Below are 6,000 nucleotides of genomic sequence, written 5' to 3'. Positions count from 1 at the left end.
TCTTATTGAGGATGTTTCTCAACAGTTATAATGATTTATGATGATTTAATCTCTTAATAGGTTGAGGTGATAAATCTGTAATGAATTTATCAACTTTGTGGTTTAAACCAACTCTCTAGTCAAACAATTCGCAGATATGGATTTACGATAATAATATTGCCATTCTCTCAAAATTGGGAGTTTTTCTCAAGTCTACTTGGGATTTAAGGTGGTACACTTTTTAAAGGTTGAAAAACCAGAAAACTCTGATTAACCCTCTAAATAAGTAGTTTATTATTTGCTCAATCTCTTAAAGTTATTATTGTTGATAAGTTAATTGAGTTTTAAGCATTTTCTTTTTTAGAAAAGGGGTGCAAAAATGAAGGAAGGGGTGCCAAAATTAACATATCAAAGCTAAATCACAATCAAAGGCTTAAAAAATCAAGGAGTCACTACAACAAATAACATTTTTTATGACGAAACTTACACCTCGAACAATGAAAAAAATGAGGGTATATATCCTGGGAGCGCCATGTTTTATTATTATTTTTTTTTATAAAAAACTTTAGTCTTCGTTTATTTAATATAACCGAGGTAAGTTAGCAATAAGGAATCTCGCTTCGACATCCTGTTGCTGCATTTTATATAAATTTTCAATTGTTTAATAAGTATTTCTCATTTAGCGTCTTTCCAATAAAGTTTTTATTTTATTTATTTGTTCCAACTGATAGGTAAAATATTTTGCATTAACAATTTCATAATACTAATTTTCAAAATCTTATTTTAATACTTTATTTGATATACTTTAACCTCTCAATTTTATTAAATAACTGACGTGGTATATCTTTTAAATGAAGTCCCAAAATATGGCGCTATGAAGTTTTTTTTTATATTTCATACTTTTTATAATCGGTTTTAGTGTAAAACCGACATGACACTTATTATGCATGAAATACTTCAGAGTACTATCTAGTTTCTAACTTTTCATTTATCTATCAACACTCAAACGCCAGTTTGTCATTTCGCAAAAATCCTAGGTGATTTTCAAGCTAATCTTCATCAAAACTCTTCCAAAAGATATTCATCAAACGTCATTTTCGCAAGTAGGTTTGTTCTTCACCGAAGCGTTATTTTGTATATTCATCAACGTTAGTTTTTCACTGAAATAGTCTCTTGATCACATTGCTTAGGGTTTTTTCGTTAGTTTATTTATTGATCATTTTGTTTTGACTGAAACGTTTCTATTTGATTCATCTTGATAGTCATGGCCGATTCGACTAACACCTCCCATACAACATCTTCTACAGACTCTGTTAATACCCGTATAAGAAAAACTAGAGGTGCATGATGTATACAAAGGTGAAAAAATTCAACGAAACTGATATTCGATACCTTGTTAGAGTTGATGTCCAAACCGACAAGGTTTTTGGTGAACATGCTGATATTTTTTGGGTTACGTTGCCTTACAAGGTAGAAGTAAAGTGAGTATTTTGATAGATAGTTGACATGTTGTTGATAAAGAATTGAAATACGGCATATGGACCGATATTACGGTATTTATTTTTTTATTCTATCATGTTTTTACAAGTATATTTTTTGTGCAATACTAATAACATCTCTATTGTGTAAACATAGGATGTGTTCATTGTTACTCCAAATGATAAATACATGAAAAAGAAAATGCTTTTTTTTTATTATGGTGAGCGTTGGAGGGGGTTTAAGACATAACTCACCCATGATTATATTACAAATGAAGCAAATAAAGAACAACCTTCATACGAGGTATATTCATTTATTGATAAAGCTACTTGGGAGAAATTTGTAGAGTCTCGCAACACTCCCAAGTTCTTGAAAAAGAGCCAAAAAGTTAAGGAAAATTGAGCTAGAGGTGGAAGAGGTGGAAGAGCCAAAAAGTTAAGGAAAAATTGTAGAGTCTCGCAACACTCCCAAGTTCTTGAAAACAATTTTATTGAAGAAAAAAGAAAACAAATGGAGGAAGAGGTGGGAGGTTCTATAAGTCTTGATTGCACTCCATCTCCACCATCACGACACGAGAAATGGAAGAGGGCACGCCAAAGAAAATATGGCGAGTACACATCAGATGTTATGCTCGAAGTGGCTCAAAGGATTGTGAGAAATTGGAATATTTCGGATATGCATCTCCGAAGACACCCCTAAAAAAAAGGTGATTTCTGAAATGCATCTCCGAAAACACATTTTTTTAAAAAAAAAATAAGGTGTTTTCGGAAGTGCACTTTTGAAATCAACTTTTTTTCAAAAAAAAAATGATTTCGAATATACATTTCCGAAATATAGGAGCAACTTTGGAATTTCTCCGCGGATATTCAAGATGGTTGGATTTATAAAAAAATTGTCTATTTTTATGATCTCCAAAATATGGCCCAATGGGTCTGTATGACAGAAGAATGACCCATTATACTTAGAAGGAGTAATTTTAAGGAGGGAACTTAATAAAAAAAGATGATTGATTTTCATAGACTTAAATATATTTTCTTGTGAAGAGAATTCTTAAAAGCTTTCTCTTGAGAGCTAAGAGAAAAACATCATCTTGTTTCTAGTTTTGTTTACATACATGAATATTAACATACACAAAATTGAACATATCTACTATATGAACAATTGTTATATGAACGTCTTTACAATACAATAATAGACTTAACATAAAAGATGCTTAACTTAGCATGTTTTAAACAAATTGGTTACTTGTCTTGATGGAGGAGGGTCGACACCCTTATCCGATTAAATTTATGCTAATAAATAAAAATTGAGTTCAAAAAATATTAGAGATGAATTAGATGATATCCTTCATACTTAAATATTTCTAGTATGAAATTTCCATTAAATAACCACCACACATGGTACAAAATATCAAACAAATGTATGCATACTGAATACAAAATATCAAATCCATAAGATTAATTAAGCATACATATTAACACATAGATAGAGGTGAAGTTCTTATGTTCATACTTTATGGTATGAAATTTCAATCCATAATGAGAGACAAAAGTAATACCAACACATACCATTAAAATCACCAAAAAATAAATACAATTCTGACAAATTATTGAATACATACATAAGTTGTCTCCTATTAGTTTTTATTATAAAATATTCAATTTCTAGAATAAGATCTATCTCATTGATAGTTTTTCTTATGAGCAAGACTATCAACCATATATTATACACAAATTAAAATCATAAAGTGAAAAGAGAATTGAAAGATTTCTTTCGAAGTTAATCAAAAGCCCAAAAAAACATGCATATAGTCATATATTTTTAAATTAAATGGTATCAAAATAAGGTACAACCCAATTGTTTATCATTTATTATTGACGAATAATTAACCTCTCATGCCATCATGGTATAATAAGACTAATTTGAGATACTTGTTGAAAGTACATATCAAATTCTCACCTTTTCTTAATTTTTAATATCAATGGGTTTTGTCACCCTGTAAATATCAGCAAGAGATCTATATTTCTTCATCTTCTTTGGTCGAAAAATCCCATTGATCTTCTTAGTATTGGATCTTCGATCAAAATTTTCAGATGAGATCTTCTTCCCCTTTTCAACACGAACGTCAGTAGCCAGATCATCATTCTTCTGGATTTCATTTGGTGCTTTATCATCTGCGATTGCATTCAAGCAAGGTTTCATCAGCTTGCGTTGACGTTTGTTCCCCATAGATTATCTTTGTTGCTGATCGCGTTTTCTGAGGGTATTCGATGAAGGAGTTTGGTTTTTGAGGGAAAGAAATGTTGAGAGAGAGTGGACAGAAAGCAACACCTCACCTCACATTAGAAAATATAGGGTTTTAAGGTTAGTTTTGGAAATTTAATTGGAAGTTGATATTCACACGCTAATGGATCCGAAACTATAGTACAAAGAATGCAAAATAAAATTCAAATCCTTTTGGGCTTCTCGTTCAAGAAAAATAGGTTGAAAATGTAAAATATATATATGTATATGGGCTTCTTTTTTTATAAGGAAGTTCAAACCTGAAATTCTGGTAATACAGACCCCAGATGTCATCTACGATGTTGTGACATCTGGTCTGTCATCAGCTTGGCTGAGGCAGTACATACAGATCCCTCAATTATTTATTACATCTAACATCCAGAAGTCTGGAAGTGTTAGGATCCCATATCAGTTCAGTTACCATTAACAAATCTGCTTAGCAGAGATTCTGTGTTAGCACAGTCATTAAATCACACACTGATGTCATGCACGATGTTATGACATCCAAACTGAACTTACAAATGAGTAATGCAGAAACATAAACAACACAACAGAATTGTTCACCCAGTTCGGTTCAATCAACCTACTCTGGGGGCATACCAAGCCAGGGATGAAGTCCACTATTAGCAGTATCAATTCAGAGCTAAACTCCCAGTTTACAACTCCTCACTTAATCACTACCCAATGACCCCTCTACCTAGGTTCTCCCTAGATATGGAATATCTCCATTCCACTCCCAACCATAGCAATGATGTCTAGCAGTTAACAGCTCAGCCACTGCATCGACGGCTTAATTACCAACATTTTAAATATACATAATGGAGTAGTTCCAAGAACACAATCTTCACTCATTGCTTCACAGCTTCTGAGTGAATATAATAAACCTCTTACCTACAGGCTTCGAGGTACAAATCAGTGACCATCCCACAACCTGGGTGGTTCACTTACACAACAAACCCTAATGACTACATTATGATCGTTAGGTTTTCAAGGCTACAAAGATTCCTATATATATATCCTGATCCTATTTGGACTTGGGCTTAAAAACGCAGCACTCCTTGCTGTTACAAATCAGCAGATTTCTTCTGCTACAAACAAGGCTTTTTGATCAATAGTTACCTAATTTATCTCCTAAATTAGTAACTGTTGAAACAACAATCTTAGATTTGATTCTTCAATATTCTGACTTGATTCTTTGACCTTTAAAACTAGGCCACATAGGATTACATAATATTCACATAGAATATTCTGTATCTTTTAAACCCAACACTGAATCTTCCTTCCTCAGTTCTGCAGGCGCGATGTCATGGTTAATGTCATGACATTCCTTGTAACATCTTGTTTCAGTACCTGTTTTGTTCTTTTTAATATTTGCAAGAGTACAATACATTACATTCAGCTGCTATTATGTTTTAGCCAAGCATGGATGCCAATAAGACAATAATACAGAACAGAGCATTAACAATGCATTAACAATCTCCCCCTTTGTCTTATTGTGGCTAAAACTAAACATAAAGATACAAATTAAATATACATAATTAACTCCAAGAGCAGCTGCTTCAACTTTCAGGATACCTGGGCTGAACCACATCATAACATATTCAGTCTGCTTCTACTTCTGTCTTCAAATCTTCCTTTGTTTCTTTTGACAGTAGCAAAATCAGCATCAGCCTCTCTCCCCCTTTTTAGCCATAATATGACAAAGATGTATACGATGTCATAATATGCAATGGAAGAACCTGTAACTCCCCCTGCACATGAGGAAGAAGATACGAGAAACAATTCTTGCCACTGTAGTTCTTCAAGAACTAGCCCTTGTAACTCAGAACACAAATCACAATTGTGTTCATAACTCAGATCACAAATCACAACTAAAACGTCTCCCTTCTCGAAGACTGAACAAGAGGATGCATGTTCATTGTTATTTCTGCAACACCTTTGGTAGAGATCCATGATTTCCTCATCCTGTATTATTCTGAACAGATTTTGGTAGAGGAACCCATCGCAATACCAAATCTGGACACACCCAACACAGACACACACGAAACACATCTTTAAGCAATTTGACATCTGAAGCCTGCTGCAGAGATGCTAATTTATAGCCATAGGAGGATCATAGGAAGTAACGATAGTCTTTGGTCTTATTCAATGGTCAAGCTATTAATTAGGAAACAGTTCTCAAAGCAATTACTCTTTCCAAAACAGTTCTTCCTTGTTTGACTCTGCAGAATCAATGTCTTTAACTATGTTATGACATCC

The sequence above is a fragment of the Vicia villosa genome, linkage group LG3 (assembly GCF_029867415.1).
Source record: "Vicia villosa cultivar HV-30 ecotype Madison, WI linkage group LG3, Vvil1.0, whole genome shotgun sequence".
In the NCBI taxonomy this organism is placed as follows: Eukaryota; Viridiplantae; Streptophyta; class Magnoliopsida; order Fabales; family Fabaceae; genus Vicia; species Vicia villosa.
Note: the sequence above shows the minus strand (reverse complement) of the source record.